Genomic DNA, 19,325 nt, shown 5'->3' with positions numbered 1-19,325 from the left:
CATCTTTCAGCATCACAGATTTAGAGGTTCCTGTATTTCTTAATATTGTAACCTCTTTATCTGCTGCTTCTGGCCTATGTGAGTAAACTTTACTTTTGCAGGTGTATGGTTTAAGAAGACTTGGTACTTCCTCCTTGACCAACCTCCCAATAGCTTGTACATTCTGGTGCAGCTTTCTAGCCTCCACTGTGCTTTCCTTTACCACTCCAACAAAATTCACTGGCTTTTCCTGTTTTCCCCCATCGAGATTCCCACTGCTTTTCTAACCCACCAACACTGGGATTTCATGTGGCCTACTTTATTGCAGTGAAAACACCAGAGCTTTCTAACTTCTCTCTCCCCTCCAAGGGTATCGGTTTTACCTTGTGGTAAGTTATCCTTATGATCTTCACTGAGATCTATCTTTCCTTTTCCACGTGAGGGTTTCTCTTTTCCCCAAATTCTATCCCTCATGGATTGAAATTGATTTTGGACACCAAACTCTGATTTGTGGACCAATTCATAATCATCAGCCATTTCAGATGCTAATCTTGCCATTTTAATGCTCCACTCTTCCACATCAGTTTGCACTATTTCAGGAAGTGAATTTTTGAACTCCTGTCTAAGTGCAAATTTCTGAAGTTCAAACTCCTTCTTTTTCTTCCGTTCCTCCCTCTCCCTTTCTCTCTCCTCTCTCTCTCTCTCTCTCTTTCGCTTTAAATCATAATTCAACCTGTTTCATTTCTTTTGGCCTTTCTTTACCTTTTGCCTCAAACTCAAGCTACTTCATTTCAATTGAATTTTAGCCATCTGTAAAGATTCTGGTGTTTTTTTTCAGCAAATGTAAATGCTGAGCTGTTGCAGTAATTATCTCTCCTTTTTTCATGGAAGGAGGCAGCGCCAACCCCAACTTGTCTGCTAATTTCATCAGTATGGCCTTAATAACCTTTTGCAAAGTCACTTCTTCCACACCCGGAAAACTCATTTCGACTGAAAGAGCCATTGGTATCCCAAGCACTGTATAAGCCAACCAAATTGAACAACTGGAACAAAAGACACTAACACAGACCAAGTCCAAAAACCTTAATCCCATTTTAGAACTACAGAACAAATCTCAGACAAGCCCCCAGACTGTTATGGACCAGGTCAGACTGTCTCAAAACATTTCAAGAAAGTAGCCCAGTCTCTAGCTTTGTGAGTTGTTTTAAGCAGGAGGGTTGCAGTCGATCAAACCACATTGTTTTAACCAAAGCAGTACTTATTTACAAGATTACCAAACGAAACACAAACAAAAGAGAACAGAATACTGAATAACTTAATTTATCCAAAAGCCCAACAGATCATCACAATTTAATGATGCTGTTCCAAATGTTTGCAACAATTCTCGTAAACAAGCCTTGACACAAAAAGTAAAGTCAAACACTCCGTCTTACAGGAGAGATTCAGAGAGAGTAGCATCAGCATGGACCTGCTTCTTTGGGTCCAGCAGCCTTTACAACTACCGGACTGCTTTCAGTAAATAGCCAGACTGCCACAAATCAAATCAACCCAGAGAAAAGCTGAGATGGGAGAACTGACTATTCACTTTTCATTGTACAAGTGTTTTAGTTAAATCTGGAAACCCTTTCACCTGAGGCAGTATCTGTTAGCTATAATCAACTTGGCCCTAAAACCCTTCAACCCCAGACTTTTCAGAACCTGGGCTTTTACGATTTGCTGAGAAACAACCAAGGACAATGTAACCTTATGAAAGGAGCAGCATCATCACAAGACTTATACAGTTTTGGAGGCCTTAATCCCATTGTATCTGATGCAGCTCTTTAGAAGAGGCACCCAACTTGTGCCATTCTTCTGTTCTTTCCTCATAGCTCTCCCCCAAATGTTTAAAGTAGAAATCATCCAAAACAATGCTGTCCTTGTTCTCACTTGCACTATGTTCAATTTACTCATCACTTGTGTCCACTGATTTGCATTGACTCCTGGTTAACCAACATCTTGCTGTAATATCTTCCAGCCTCTGAGTATGCTGAGAGGACTGCACTTTATTAGTGCATTTCTCTTATGCATCCCAAATTTTAATTGTTCCACATTGATGGAAAGTATCATTAGCTGTTTGAAGGCCAATTTATCCAAATCCTTCCCCGAACCTTAAAGTCATGTTAAGATGTTCCTTAAAAATCTATCTCTTTGACCAAACACTTGATCCTTTCTCCTAACATCAGTTTCATGGCTTCATGTCAAATTTGCTGTAGAGCATTTCTGTCAACTACCTTGGAACAATCAATAACATCAAAATAGCGATGTAAGTACAGATCCTCCCTGAGTAAAGAGATTAATGGCAGATTCAAAAGTTGTGTTGTGAATTACATTGAGTTTTCACAAGTAAAATGGAAGAGGTTCACAGCTGACCTTGGAGGAATCTATGTGGGAGAGCTCACAGCTCAGGAACAGATAAGTGCATAGTTTTTAGTGTGTAACCTTGCTATAACTCTGCCGTGGTGTGTAGAGTGGGTTCTTTCTTAATTATATGCTTTATTGAAATCTGTCTCTTGATTAAATTTTAAATAAATAAACCATGAGTATTAAGTTAGCCTGGAGCAATGGAGAAAAACCTCAGATATAGGCAGGTAGATAGGTTAACTCTGGGAAAGGTAGGAGGGTTAGGCAGGTAGTGCAGGAGTCTCCTATGTCTGTCCCCATTTCAAACAAATATGCTGTTTTGGAAAATGTAGGGGCTGATGGACTCTTAGGGGAATGCAGCATGGACAACCATATTTCTGGTATCAAAACAGACTCTAATGTAACGAGGAGTACGTTGGGTTCCAAGCGATCGATTGTGATAGGGGACTCTCTAGTCAGAGGCACAGACAGACGTTTCTGTGGCCAGCAGTGAAAGATCAGAATGGGATGTTGCCTCCTTGGTGCCAGGATCAAGGATATCTCGGAGAGGGTGCAGAATGTTTCAAAGGGGAGAGGGACCTATAGAAGGTCATTGTACACATTGGAACCAATGACATAGGAAGGGGAAGGATGAGATTCTGAAGGGAGAATACAGAAAGTTAGGCAGGAATTTAAAAAGGAGGTCCTCGAGTGTAGTAATATCTGGATTACTCCCAGTGCTACGAGCTGGTGAGAGCAGGAATAGGAAGATAGAGCAAATGATTGCATGGCTGAGGAGCAGGTGCAGGGGAGAAGGGTTCACATTTTTGGATCATTGGAATTGCACATGAATTGGAAGGGGACTAATATACTGGCAGGGAGATTTGTTACAGCTGCTCAGGAGGATTTAAATTAGTAAGATGGAAGGGTGGAACCCAGAGAAATAGTGAGGAAAGAGATCAATTTGAGACTGGTACAGTCGGGAAAGGGAGCGAGTCAAACAGCCAAGGCAGGAAGAAACAAAGCAGAGAACAAGGTAGGATTGATAAATTAAACTGTATTTACTTCAATGCTAGAGGCCTAACAGGGGAGGCAGATGAACTCAGGGCATGGTTAGGAATATGGGAGTAGGATATCATACCAATTACAGAGACGTGGCTCAGGGATGGATAGGACTGTCAGCTTAATATTCCAGGATACAAATGTTATAGGAAGGATAGAAAGTGGGGCAAGAGAGGAGAGGGAGTGGCGTTTTTGATAAGGCACAGCATTACAATTATACTTAGGGAGGATATTCCCGGAAATACATCCAGGGAAGTCATTTGGATGGAACTGAGAAATAAGAAATGGATGACCACCTTATTAGGATTTTATTATACACCTCCTTATAGTCAGCGGGAAATTGAGAAACACATCTGAAAGGAGATTTCAGTTATCTGTAAGAATAATAGGGTGGTTATGGTAGGGGAACTTAACTTTCCAAACATAGACTGGGACTGCCATAATGTTAAAGGTTTAGATGAAGAGGAATTTGTTAAGTGTGCACAAAAACATTTTTTGATTCAGTATGTGGATGTACCGAATAGAGAAGGAGCAAAATTTGACCTAGTCTTGGGAAATAAGGCAGGGCAGGTGACTGAGGTGTCGGGAGGGGAGTACTTTGGGGCCAGCAACCATAATTCCATGCGTTTTAAAATAGTGATGAAAAAGGATAGACCAGATCTAAAAGTTGAAGTTCTAAATTGGAGAAAGGTTAATTTTGATGGTATTAAGCAAGAACTTTCAAAAGCCAATTGGGGGCAGATGTTTCTAGGTAAAAGGATGGCTGGACAATGGGAAGCCTTCAGAAATGAGATAAGAGACTCCAGAGACAGTATATTCCTGTTAGGGAGTGAAAGGAAAGGCTGGTAAGTATAGGGAATGCTGGATGACTAGAGATATTCAGTTTTAGTTTAAGAAAAAGAAGGAAACATATGTCAGGTATAGATAGAAGTGATCAAGTGAATCCTTAGAAGAATATACAGGCAATAGGTGTACAGTGGTGCCTCGGAATCCAAATTTAATTCGTTCCAGAAGGCTGTTCAGATTGCGAAAAGTTCGGATTCCGAAACTATTTTTCCCATAGGAAATAATGGAAAGTGAATTAATCTGTTTCTGGACCCAATAAAAAACATTTCCAAGACAGTTTTAACTGCAAATACACATGGTTAAGGTAAAATAAGATGAGTAAATGACCTAAATATCAAGTAATAATAATAAAAACAAGAAATAAATGTACTAACATGAAAATAACTTCATTTACTTTAGTGAGGAGTGCTAATGGTGCATGTGGAAGCTGGAGAGAGGAAGCAGGGGGAGGGTTTACTGCTTGGAAGGTGAGTCACCTATGTTTATGTTTATGCTCCTGTTGACCACCGCCCTGTTAGGATGCCAGTTTTCAACAATGGCCTGTGTTTTAGACCACAGAAAGCACAGTTCCTTAATTTCAGCACTGGAAATGTTCCCACCAGCTCCCTTTTCCTCCTCTGAAGAAATTTCCTCTGCCACTTCTTCTTGCTGCATCTTGTGGAGGTGCTGAAGTTCTTCTGTGGTGAGTTCATTCTTGTGATCCTCCACTAACTCCTCCACATCCTCTTCACTCACCTCCAAGCCCATGGACTTGCCCAGAGACACAATAACAGGCATAACAGGAGGTTCTTTGAAGCCTTCAAAGTGTCTCCCTGCAACACATTCAGGCCAGAGTTTCTTCCAGGCAGAGATCATTGTCCTCAGAGACACTTCCCTCCATGCTTTGTCCATGATTCTTAAGCAATAGAGGATATTATAATGATCTTTCCAAAAGTCTCTGAGGGTCAGTTCGGTCTCGTTTGTCACCTCAAAGCATCTCTGGAACATAGCCTTGGTGTACAGTTTTTTGAAATTTGAGATAACTTGCTGGTCCATGGGCTGGATGAGAGGAGTGGTACTGGGGGGCAAGAACTTCACCTTGATGAAGCTATATTCATCCACTAAATCTTCTTCCAAGCCTGGACGGATGAGCAGGAGCATTGTCCATCACAAGAAGAGCCTTCAGGCGTAGATTCTTTTCCTAAAGATAAGCCTTCACAGAAGGGGCAAACTCCTCATGAATCCCCTCAGTGAAGAACTGCCTGGTAACCCATGCCTTCATGTTTGCCCTCCATATAACATTAAGCTTGCTCTTAATAACATTGTTCTTTTTGAGCACACGTGAATTCTCTGAGTGGTACACAAGCAAAGGCTTTACCTTGCAGTCTCCACTAGCATTACCACACAACAAGAGGGTAAGCCTGTCTTTCATTGGCTTATGGCCTGGTAAAGACTTCTCTTCCTTAGTTATATAGATCCTCCTTGACATCTTTTTCCAGAAGAGGCCTGTCTCATCACAATTGAACACCTCTTGTGCCACATACCCCTCAGTGTTCACAAGCTCACTAAATTTCTTCACAAACTTTGCCGCTGCATCAACGTTCAAACTAGCAGCCTCTCCATGCATTACAACACTGTGGATCCCAGTTCTCTTCTTAAAGTTTTCAAACCACGCCCTACTAGCCTTAAACTCATCAGTATCAGCACTACTTACAGGCACGTCTTTTTTAAGGTCAGCATACAGGAGCCTGGCTTTCTCACAAATTATGCCCTCAGAGATGGGATCCACACCAAGAGGAGTTTTTCCACCTCCTCTGTAAACTTCGGTCTCTTAGAGGTCAGAATCATAACATCTTTTGCCAGATCAGCTGCTTTTATCACTCCATTATTTTTCAGAATCGTACAGTCGATTTCGGCATCTCAAACTTGGCAGCAAGTTCAGACACACACATACCACTCTCATGCTCAGTGATAAGTTCTTTCTTCAACTCAATTATCATTCTCACGGACTTCCTCTTATTTTTATTTGTTTCACTGCTCTTCTTGGATGCCATGGTGAATGCACAAGGGTGATCATTTAAAAAACCAGCACAAATCAAGGTGAAAACACGAGGTAAACTCGTGATGGACACACGAGAGATGCTTTTGCGACTACTTCAGGGGACGAGCTGAACAAACAATATGCGACCTGAACGGTACATGGTGTTCGGATTCTGAAAATGTGTTCGGATTTTAGGGCAAAATTTTCTCGAAATAATTGTTCGGATTCCGAGTTGTTCGAATAATAGGGCGTTCGGATTCCGGGGTCACCACTGTATACTTAAGAGGGAAATAGGGAGTGCAAAAAGGGGACATGAGATAGCTTTGGCAAATAAGGTTAAGGAGAATCCAAAGGGTTTTTACAAATACATTAAGGACAGAAGAGTAAACTATGGAGAGAATAGAGCTCCTCAAAGATCAGCAAGGCAGTCTTTATGTGGAGCTGCAGGAGGTGACGGAGATACTAAATGAGTATTTTGCATCAGTTTTTACTGTGGAGCATGTGGGGAAATAAATGGTGACCTCTTGAAAAATGCCCATATTACAGAGGAAGAGGTGCTGGATGTCTTTAAACACATAAAATTGGATAAATCCTCAGAATCTGATTAGGTGTACCCTAGAACTCTGTGGGAAGCTAAGGAAGTGATTGCCGGGCCCCTTGTTGAGATATTTGCATCTTTAATTGTCACAGATGAGGTGCCGGAAGACTGGACATTGGCTTACATGGTGCCACGATTTAAGAAAGGTGATACAGAAAAGCCAGGGAGCTATAAACTGGTGAGCCTGGCATCAGTGGTGAGCAAATTGTTGGATGGAATACTGAGGGACAAGGTTTATATCTATTTGGAAAGGCAAGGACTGATCAGGGATAGTCAGCATAGCTTTGTGTGTGGGAAATCATGTCTCATGAAGAAATAACTAAAATGATTGATGAGGGCAGAGCATTGGACGTGATCTATGTGGACTTCAGTAAGGAGTTCGACAAGGTTCCCCGTGGGAGACTGGTTAGTAAGTTTAGATCTCATGGAATACAGGGAGAACTAGCCATTTGGATACAGAACTGACTCTAAGGTGGAAGACAGAGGGTGATGGTGGAGGGTTGCTTTTCAGACTGGAGCCTGTGACCAGTGGAGTGTCAACAGGAATCGGTGCTGGGTCCACTACTTTTCATCAATTATATAAATGATTTGCATGTGAACACAAGAGGTATAGTCCGTAAATTTGCAGATGACACCAAAATTGGAGGTGGAGTGGATAGCTAAGGAGGTTACCTCAGACTACAATGGAATCTTGATCAGATGAGCCAATGGGCTGAGGAGTGGAAGATGGAGTTTAATTTAGAAAATTGCGAGGTGCTGCATTTTGGAAAAGCAAATCAGAGCTTAATGGTAAGATGCTAGGGAGTGTTGTTAAACAAAGAGACCATGGCATGCAAGTTCATATTTTGTTTAAAGTGGAGTCAAATATAGATAGGATAAAGCAGAAGGTGTTTGGTATGCTGTCCTTTATTGGTTAGAGCATTGAGTATATGGGTTGGGAGTTTATGTTGCAGCTGGTTAGGCCACTGTTGGAATATTGCATGCAATTCTTGTCTCCTTCCTATAGGAAGGATGTTGTAAAACTTGAAAGGGTTCAAAAAAGATTTACAAGGATGTTGGCATGGTTGGAGGATTTGAGCTACAGGGAGAGGTTGAATAGGCTAGCGATACTTTCCCTGAAGCATTGAAGGCTGAGGAGCGACCTCATAGAGCTTTATAAAGACATGAGGGGCATGGAAAGGGTATACAGACAAGGTCTTTTCCCTGGGATGGGGGAATCCAGAACTAGAGGCCATAGGTTACTGTGAGAAGGGAAAAATATGAAAGGGACCTAAGGGGCAATGTTTTCATGCAGAGGGTGGTATATGTATGCAATGAGCTGCCAGAGGAAGTGATGGAGGCTGGTACAACTGCAACATTTAGAAGGCATTCTGCATGAGTATCTGAATAGGAAACGTTTTGAAGAATAGGGGCCAAGTGCTGGCAAATAGGACTAGATTGGCTTAGGATATCTGGTTGGCATGGACTTGTTGGACTGAAGGGTCTGTTTCTATTTGTACATCTCTATGACTCTATGACTCTTTAAGTCTTTCCATTGGAGGATTAACAGAAACTAGAGGGCTCAAATTTAGAATAATTGACAAAGGATGGGATGAAGTGGTGTTTTTAAGGTTTGGAATGCAGTGCCTGAAAGTGTGGTCGAAGCATATTCAATAGTTTATTCTCAAAAGAAAATTCGATATATGCCTCAAATAAAAATGTTGGATTATAGGGAAAGAACAAAAGTATGAGGCTAATTATACAACTCTTTCAAAGAACTGACATTATCTTGATGGAAGGAGTAGCCTTTTGTTGTGTGATATTAATTCAGTTATTCTATAATTCTATAGGTTTTAATGGACAGAAGAAAAGATAATCCTGAGCAAATTAAGTCATTAATAAGTCATTAAATCATTGCCCTCTAGGAAACCAATGTTAGAAATAATTGTCTGATACATCCTTGAGGAACTGAATTCAAAAGTCCTCAGAATTCCAAATTGGAAGTGCTCTGCAATTTGATGGTAACAAAGAGTTTGTTTTCTACTCCAGGCAACTCTCTTCAAAAGAAAGCTGCTACAAATAACTAGGCAGTCAGCGTTTTTTTCAAAGATAGATATACAAAGAATGGGAACAGGTAGATATATGAGTAATTGATGACAGACTTGTCTGCATGATCATTGTAATGGGAATGGATAGAAAATATGAGATGGCAAACTTAATGAGTATGCTTAAATAATTTATATGGAAGGAGAAGTTTACAGAACATGATTTGATTTACTATTATGGTCACATGTACCATACACAGCGAAAAGTATTGTTTTGCATGTTATCCAAACAAATCATACCTTATAAATGTACATCAGGGTAATAAAACAGCTACAGAGAGGTGCAGAGAAAGATGAACTCTAAAACGTGAGAGGTCTGTTTATAAGTCTGACAACAGCAGGGAAGAAGCTGGTCTTGAATCTGTTGCTATGTGTTTTCAAATTTTTGTATCTTCTTTTGTATTTATGGAAGAAGATAGAAGAGAGTATTACCAGTGTGGGAGGGGTATTTGAATACGTTGGCTGATTTCCCAATACAGTGGGAACTTTAGACTGAGTCAATGGAAGGAAGGTTGGTTTGCACAATGGACTGAGCTGCATTCACAACTCTCTGTAATTTATTGTGGTCTTGGCCAGAGCAGTTGCCATACCAGACTGTGATGCATCTGGATAGGATGATCGCTATGGTGTATCTATAAAAATTGGTAAGAGTCATTATGGACATGCCAAATTTCCTTAGCCTTTTGTGGAAAGAGAGGCAACAATATCAACGGATCAGGTTGGTGATATTTTTTTTTAGATTAGACTTACAGTGTGGAAACAGGCCCTTCGGCCCAACAAGTCCACACCAACCCGCCGAAGCGCAGCCCACCCATTCCCCTACATTTACCCCTTACCTAACACTACGGGCAATTTAGCATGGCCAATTCACCTGACCCTGCACATCTTTGGACTGTGGGAGGAAACCGGAGCACCCGGAGGAAACCCACGCAGACACGGGGAGAACGTGCAAACTCCACACAGTCAGTCGCCCGAGGTGGGAATTGAACCCGGGTCTCTGGCGCTGTGAGGCAGCAGTGCTAACCACTGTGCCACCGTGCCGCCAGAACTTAAAATTCTTGACCATCTCAGCAGCATTGATACAGACAGGGGTGTGTCCTCCACTCCACTTCCTAAATTCGATGACCAGCTCCTTCATTTTTCTGACATTGAGGGAGAGAGTGTTGCCTTTAAACCATGCCACCATGCTTTATCTCTTTCCTGAACTCTATCACACCTTTGAGATCTGATCCACTATAGTGGTGTCATCAGCAAATTTGTAAATGAAGTTGGAGCTGAATTTGGCCATACAGTTGTGAGTATATAAGGATTATAGTAAGGGACTGAGTACACAGCTTTGCGGGACACTGGTGTAGAGGATTATCATGGAGGAGAGGTTGCCACCTATCGTTATGATTGCATCAGTAAGTCAAGGATCTAGTTGCAGAGGAATAGAAGTGTCCTAGATCCCGGAGTTTGGAAATGAGTTTGGTTGAAATTATAGTGTTGAGCGTGCAGCTAAAGCCAATAAATAGGAGTCTGGCATAGGTGTCCTTGTTATCAAGATGTTCCTGGGATAAGTATAGGGCCAGAGATGGCATCTGCCGTGGACCTATTGCAATGGCAGGCAAATTGGAGTGGATTATGGAAAGCTGGGAGGCTGGATTTGATGTGTTCTATTATAAACCTCTCTCACCATAATGATGGATGTCAGAGCCACTGGGCAGTAGTCATTAAGGTATTTTCTCTGATTTTTCTTTGGCACAGAGATAGTAGTGGGCTTCTTCAAGCAGGTGGAAACCTCACATCCGAGTAGGGAGAGGTTAAAGATGTCTACATACCCCCCACCAGCTGATCCATGCAAGATCTGAGTGCATGACTGGGACTCCATCTGGACCAATCACTTTCTGTGGATTAATCTGAAGGCCAATCTGACATCTGCAGGGGTGACTATGCGTACTGGTACACCTGAGGCTAATCTTCTGTTGAAAATGAGCACAGAATGCATTGAGCTCAGCAGGGAGAAGTGCACTGTCACCCAACCTGAACGCCTTGAGTACAATGATCTCTGAATTATAGACATTCAAATCACTGCAAATGAGGAGATACTCCATAAGGATGCTGAGGAAAGAAAGCAGAGTGAGAAACTCAGAATGGTATTCAGGAGTGTGGAAGGATAATCCATGAAAGGGGATGGGATTATCTGAAAGATGGTAAGAAAGGTGGGAAAACATCTAATAATTTGTCAAGTTGGCTCTGGAAAGTTACTCACTTCTTCCCACTTCAGCAATTAAGTGTTGGGCAGGAAGGTCAATGGGGATGTTTCTTGACATACCACCGATTAAATTGGTAAATAAATGGTTACTTGGAGGCTTCAACTTTCACCAGCTAAATACCTGCCTCTCAGCTTTTCCAGAAAAGTAACTGCTTTCTCAACTGGAAATCCAGGACAATTAGTCTTCCATGTTAGGGAAGGGGGTCTCCATTTGCTCCAATCCAGAGGTAAAAGGGGCAGGATTAGAGGCCAAACAGATAAACTGCTGAAGGATACCTTTCCGTCCTTATGTCCGAAATTTAATGCACCCTGTGTCCCTGTGACTCTTTCCCCATCAGGAGAAAACAATCTTTTTGCTTGCAATTGGATTGTCTGAAGTCCTGGCCTGCAGCAATGGTCTTGAGTAGGCAAAAGCTGTTGCTTGGCTAGCTGGGTAAGGCAACATTGTCAAGGCTTATGAATCACCAAGGGGCTTGCTGGGCAACTCTTAACTTGCTGAGTAGAGCTTGATCCAGCAAGTTCTTTCATTGGAGGAGGCAGGGAGGGACCATGCTAATAATTAGGGTATAAAACGCTCAATTTCAACAAGAGTTTTTTAAGGAGAAGGATGTGACAAAATGGAGTACTCAAAGTAGGAGAAGGTGTCTCATGAGAAGAGGAAGAGTTTTAGTTTTGATGTGGCTATAAGATATACACTGCACCACAACAATTTGGAAGTGCAGATGGAGGACTATTAGCTCAGCAGGAAATCTTCAATGAGTGGCAAAGTAACAGGGTTTTGTGATTATCATCCACTGTAAGATATGGAGAGTTAGGACCTTCTAGACAAGTTGTTGGCCATTCTGTAAGGAAATACAGGAAAAGGCAATATTTGGAAATACAGGAAAAGGCAATCTTCTGTCAGAGTCCAAGGGGGCAGTAGTAGGAATGAATGAAACAAAAAGTGGTTGGGGATCAACTCCCATGAATGTATTAGTGAGGATGCTCAGACAGAGGGGATGGGATAGTTGGGTTTCCTGGTACCTTGTTGGGTCCTTCAGAAAATGTGAAACAAAATCTAACTTTCTTCAAAGGATAAAAAGACCACTCCAATATGAGACAATTGTCCTTAAATCAGGCATTAGAAAATGTTCCAAATAGCTTTCTTGAGAAGACAAGAGGCTGAATTTCATACTTTTTTGGCTAAGCTGAAATTGTCTTGAGGCTTTTTTTTTAATAGAGATTCTCTCTGAGAGATGTAGCGAGATTTCTCACTGCATCTTACCATACATATATCATTAGTAAATCATCAATTTTTCTCTATGACCATCTCCTTCAACATTCTGAGGTATCATCTATAAGGTAATAGAGATTAATTAGCTTTCAGTTCCATTATATTTTCTAATATAATCTTCTTATTTCCTTCAACATCTCATTCTCCCTAGTCAGTTGGATCACTAATTCTGGAAGATTTCTTACATTTTCCTCAGTGAAAATGGACACAAAGTAATTATTTAGCTTCTCCGCCATTCCTCTATTCACGAGGTAAATTCTCTTCACTGCCTGTAGTGAACCCACATGTTTCTTTGTTTACATACCTATAGAAGCATTTTCAGTGCTTCTACATGCTTTTTGCCAGGTTGCATTCACATTCTGTTCTTTTCCTTATCAGTTTTTTTCAGCTCTCCTTTGCCATCTTCTAAAATCTTCCCAATCCTCAGATTTACAACTATTTCTGGTTGCTTTATAAGCCTTTCCTTTCAATCTTATATAATCCTTAATTTCCTTTTCAGCTATGGTTGACTGACCTTTTTAAAGTTTATGCACATTGAAAGAGTATATAGTTACTATTACTTTAAAGATTGCCCACTGCCTAAGACAGTCATGCCGTTTAATGTATTTCCCAATCCAATTCAGTCAACATGTTACCTCATGCTTTAATCATTTCTATTTTTCAAGTAACCCCCATATTTCAGATGGAACTACCTCATTTTGAAACATAATGTAAAATTCTATCATGTTGTGGTCACTCATCCCTCCAGGTTATTTTCAAGAAGATTATTCATTAGCTCTCTTCTGTTAGCAAATGCTAGATATAAAATAGTATTGGATGTAGGTTTGTTCGATGAGCAGAAAGGTTCATTTCCAAACATTTTGTTACCTTGTTAGGTAACATCTTCAGTGGACCTCAAGTGAAGCAATGCTAAAAATTCCTGCTTTCTATTTATATCTTAGGGTTGGTGATGTCATTTCCTGTGGTGATGTTATTTCCTGTGTGAAGTCACTTCCTGTTCCTTTTCTCAGGGCGTGGTAGATGGAGTCTAACTCGATGTATTTGTTGATAGAGTTCCAGTTGGAATGCCATGCTTCTAGGAATTCTCGTGCATGTCTTTTTTTGGCTTGTCCTAGGATGGATGTGTTGTCCCAATCGAAATGATGTTCTTCCTCATCCGTATGTGAAGATACTAATGACAAAACATGCCCAGAAACCTGAGTCACTCTCCCCTACATCAAAGCCATCTCGGAAATGACTGCCAGACTACTCAGACCCCTGGGCATCATGTAGCCCACAAACCCACTAACACACTAAAACAGCAGCTAGTGAACTTGAAAGAACCTATACAGACAATGAGCAAAACTAACGTCATTTACAAAATACCGTACAAGGACTGTAACAAACACTACATTGGATAAACAGGCAGAAAACTAGCCACCAGGATACATGAACACCAACGAGCCACAAAAAGACATGACCTTCTCTCACTAGCATCCTCACATACGGATGAAGAAGGACACCATTTCAACTGGGACAACACATCCATCCTAGGACAAGCCAAACAAAGATACACATGAGAATTCCTAGAAGCATGGCATTCCAACTGGAACTCGATCAACAAACACATCGAATTAGACTCTATCTACCACCCCCTGAGAAAAGGAACAGGATGTGACTTCACCACAGGAAATGACATCACCACAGGAAATGACATCACCAACCCAAAGAAACCCAAACCTATAACTTGAAAGCAAGAATTTTCAGCATTGCTTCACGTGAGGTCCACTGAAGATGTTACCTAGCAAGGTAACGAAATGTCTGGAAATGAACCTTTCAACTCAGTGAGCAAACCTACATCCAAAATCTTAACCTGAGCTACAAGCCTTCTCAAAACTTGATAAAATAGTATGTGCCCTAGTCAGCTGCTCAGCATGCCGCTCTGAAAAACTATTTTTAAAGCATTCAGGAACCTTGTCATCCACAACAAGTTGACCCAGTCCAAATGTAGATTGAAGCCACCCACGATTACTGTTTTGCCCATGCTTACAAGCTCCTCTCTTGATACCACTGAATCCAAGAAGTTGGTTGGAGCAGATATGAAAATAGAAAAAAAAGACATCAATAATGTTACATTTTTATGCTAGTTATCAGGCATCAGTTTTGAAAATTAGATCCTAGTCTTAAATGCATATTCATTTTTTGTATAAATCTTGTCAATTTCAGAGGATTCTGTGTTTTCATTGGTCACCTTTCTGAAGTGTGCTTTCATATCTGAAAGCATAAGGACTCTATGGAAACAAAGATACAGGAAAAAATATGGTATATAGATAACCACAGGGCAATACCAAGAAAATAAGTAAACAAAATTAGCTATTTAACTATTGTGGAGGTGAATTTCTTCTCAAGTTTTCAGGACCATAATACTTTAGCATTAATATAGGATTTTTCAACAAGAAATTTGAAGTAAATTCAGTGTTTCCATGATTAATGTTTCTTGGAAATATTTCCTCTAATTTTCTGATACGTTCAGATTTCCCAACTATACAACAGGCCATGACAATGAACTCTATCTTCAGGCTAAAATCCAGGTTTGTAGTTCAATGCCTCATTCTTACAGCAAACATCTTCCCCACATAGTGCTTGATCCACATAGGACATTGATTGTTTATATGATAATAAACAAACTTCACAGTATGCAGACAGGGCCATTGTTCACTATTGTCTACTTTTAAGTGATCTCACCACTGTGATGGGAATGCAAACTGTATTAAAATCACATCAATTCAAGCAAATCAACAGGTAATATTGAAATCTAGAACAGCCCTGAATAGATAACACTTGATATATTTCCTATAGACTGGAATAGACATTCCCATACCATAGTTTATTTCTGCAAATGTTCTGGTATATGATCACAATGGGGGCTATTTGGTCCACTGTGCCTATGCTGTCACTTTTCTCTGAAGCTTAATATAAGAGTTTAAAGGGCATTTGATTCCAATTGAGTCTCAACCTCCAAACTAACAAGCCTCTCCTTACAGTTCTCCGACAGATGGGTGAGAGCCTGTCAACATGATTAATTCCCAGCAAAGGTGCCTCTCAAAGGAATCAGTTGGATCTAATGAATTTAAATGTGTTGCATAAAGAAAGTGCTCTGTATGGATAACTGCTTTCATGAATATAGACAGTTTTAATGAAAACTTACACACCAACAATTTTAAACACATTGTAAAGCATAATTCAACCTCATATTGTTGAATAGTATTCTGTTAGACAATGAATGTTTTATTTGTTCATTTCTGTCTTATGCAGTTGGGTCTCAGCATAAGTTTCCGGTGTACTACATCACTATGTACAGTATAACTATAGTAGCTTTATGACAATGGAAATTGTCTGACATTGTACATTAAGTGTTAAGCAACATTCCAACAATCCTTAAAAGAGTGCTTCTGCTTTATTTGGATTGTTTTATTCTGCTATGCTCACGGCTCAAAGAAGTAGAATTAATAAAAAAAAAGTCTTACAGGAGTGGAATTTTCAATCATCAATTAAGATTTGAGCAGTAGTTGAATTCAACCATGGTACATTCAAATGTTTGTAAGTACTTCAACAGACAGCATGATTCCACTGTTGTCTTTCATGTCTTAGCTGTGTCAATGGAGCTATTCACGATCACATTTATTATGAAAAAATTAATTTACTTTCAATCTGTGCAGCCTATGGCATTATGCAAATTATCTTTTGCTTCAAATATGAAATTACAGTAATGTTATTCTACATTTTATTATGCAAATTAGCACTTCTCATTAGTAGTATGTTGAGGTGTAGTTTATCTCTTATGGAGTAGACCAGTAGTTTTCACAATGTCCCGCAAAGTTTCTCAAGTAGTCAACGCACTGGCCCAAACTGCAAGTCGCTGGTCCATAACATAATGATTGAGATGATAATAAATAAGAGATCATGATCTCAATCCCCTCACTTGTGTGAAGCCCCAACATCCTTTCTGCATGGCACAAGTTCATTACAAGCACAAACAACAAAAGTGAGTTTTGCAAGTGACATTTATTTTACATTTATATTCATGTAACAAAGTCAACAGTAAGGTTAGTTTCTGAGAAAGAAATTATGAAGGTTTTGTAGCAAACTAGAATATTTCAAATAAACGTGTTGATTTTTCAAATTCAGCTAAGTTTCCAATCCACATGCATTCCTGATGGCTTTCCTGTAAACATTTAAAGCTCAGTAAGGCTTTAAGGGTCTTGAGAGGTGAATCTTCTGTCAACATCTGAGGATGGTTTCTGAGGGAGCTGGCCACTGTCTGATGGGCTGGCCACTCTTGAACAGTAGCAGCACCACTGAGGGCAGTGGCCACTGGTGGCATTTTCACTGATGGCAATTATATGCCAGGAGCCCAGAATTGAGGCAAGTCCAAGTATCTTAACAAAGTCACGGGAGGAGGTCACCAGAGCTGTTAAGATGGGAAGGTCCTGGGCTTCTCTGCCTTGGAGGAAGAGGACATGAAGTAAGAGTGAAATGACCTTTGGGAAGACTCTGATTGAGAAAGGGACTCTGTGAGGATGGCAGCCACCATCTTTTCTGCCTGAGGCTCAAGTCCTGTCAGGCATTGCCCTCATCAGCTGACCATCCCACATTGAACTAAAACTTATGGCCAGCTGGGAAGCAGTTTGTAATGGACAGTCATTGACCATTTTTGGACGTCAGTTGAACACAGGTGGGTACACTCTCCTTGGCCTTGCCCAGCTGCTGTGAAATCACTGCCATATTGAGGCAGTCCCCAGCTTTTAGGTGTCAATCCCCACCTCAAACACAATAACAACTGATTAGAAAGTTCTGCCTTATAACATGCAAATGTTGATAATTTTGGTCTGGCATTCACTACCAATTTCCTTAAGATATTGAATTCACAATGTACAGACATTTTATTGCACTTAGTGACAATACAGCAGTGAAATATTTATGCTTTCCATGAGTACCGATTATTTCTTATGTGATTTCTTTGCCATTACAAGTGGAAGTAGGTGGTCTGTGTTGTCTTTTCTGCCCATCTAAGTGATCCACATGAGGAAAGGTTTGAGAACTACTGGAAAAGACCACAAGAACTCTGAGAGCTTTAACTATAATAAAATGAATTATTTCCATCTAATTTGCAAATTCTCCACTGTCTGGACAGTAAACCCACTTCTTATTCATGGTGTGGGACTACAGAGTTAGCGATCTAGAGGCCTGGGATAATAATCTGGAGATGTGAGTTCAAATCCCACAATGGCAGTTTACAAATTTGAATTTAATCAATTGAATAAACCTGACTGAAACTGGTATCCATAAAGGAGCCCATTAAAGTACTGAATAGTTAGTCATAAATGTTTTTAAAAATATTCTACAGGGATGAAAAGTTGCCACCTTTCCTCTGTCTGACCTATGCATGACTTTAGCATTTTGACCTTTAACTAATCCATCAAATTGTGAGCAATCTACTCAATTGTCACCATAACTTTCTCAAGGGAAATTAGGGGAGAGCAATAAAAGCTGGCCTTTAAATGCATTTTAAAGAAGCATTGCTCATTTTTTGATCCAAAAAGTAAAATTTGAAAACATTAAAAAAGGACATTCCCAAAAGCATCCATTAAAATCATAAATTCTAATTATCAAACAAGCCAAAACCTGATTCTAAATTTCTATATATAGCTTACTTTTAACACTTCAGTTTTAATACACTTCAGTTAAGACTCAGCTGGTAATATTCTCACCTCTGAGTCAGGAAGCTGTGAGTAGAGGGTTTTAGATAGGAGATCAAAGCATCCAACTGTTTAAAGTGGGAGGCCATTTTAATATGCAAAACTTGTTCTGTTATATATGCTGCTGTGTTAAGACTTTAAGCCACATGAATGCTTCTTACTTGCAGCAGTGCTGAAAGGAATAGAATTTTCAGTCTGGGATGGCTGGGTTCTCTGAGAATCGCAGTCAAAGACCCCAGAACAAGTCGGAGATGCAAAGGTGGGCAGGTTGGAAAATCTGCATTGATGCATCAGCACTGTGTTGAAACATTTAAAAATGCAATAAAACTTGAAGCAGTTCTAGAGCCCTCACCATCACATGCCCACACCAACCCACATAATCTCTCCATCTCATCCATGTCAACCCATGAAACGTCACCCACTCCATAATCCCTCATATTTTTCATGCCAACCTATGCCCTTCATCCACTCCCTTTATAACTTTGTGGGCAGCACAGTGGCAGTGGGCGGCACGGTGACACAGCACCAGAGACCTCACAGCGCCAGAGACCCGTGTTCATTTCCCGCCTCAGGCGACTGACTGTGTGGAGTTTGCACATTCTCCCTGTGACTGCGTGGGTTTCCTCCGGGTGCTCTGGTTTCCTCCCACAGTCCAAAAATGTGCAGGTTAGGTGAATTGGCCACACTAAATTGCCTGTAGTGTGAGTTGAAGGGGTAAATGTAGAGGAATGGGTCTGGGTGGGTTGCGCTTCAGCAAGTCGGTGTGGACTTGTTGGGCCGAAGGGCCTGTTTTCACACTGTAAGTTATCTAATCATCTAATAACCCTCATGTCAACTTAGTGCCAACTGATATCGACCGATGTCCCACAGCCACCACTCTTTGCCTTTACACCTACCATGTTAGTTCATCCAATAACCACCATGGTGATCACATGATTAGATTAATAAAATAAAATTCTAATTGATGACTTGTAAACTTTACTTTTAAAACAAAAAGCATTTATTTAAAAAGCTTCTTCACTAACTTTATATGACTCAACTATACATTTCTTTATGGCAACAAATATTTCATTCAAGTGCATAATCCTTTAC

This window comes from Chiloscyllium punctatum, chromosome 20 (assembly GCF_047496795.1).
Source record: "Chiloscyllium punctatum isolate Juve2018m chromosome 20, sChiPun1.3, whole genome shotgun sequence".
Classification (NCBI taxonomy): Eukaryota; Metazoa; Chordata; class Chondrichthyes; order Orectolobiformes; family Hemiscylliidae; genus Chiloscyllium; species Chiloscyllium punctatum.
Note: the sequence above shows the minus strand (reverse complement) of the source record.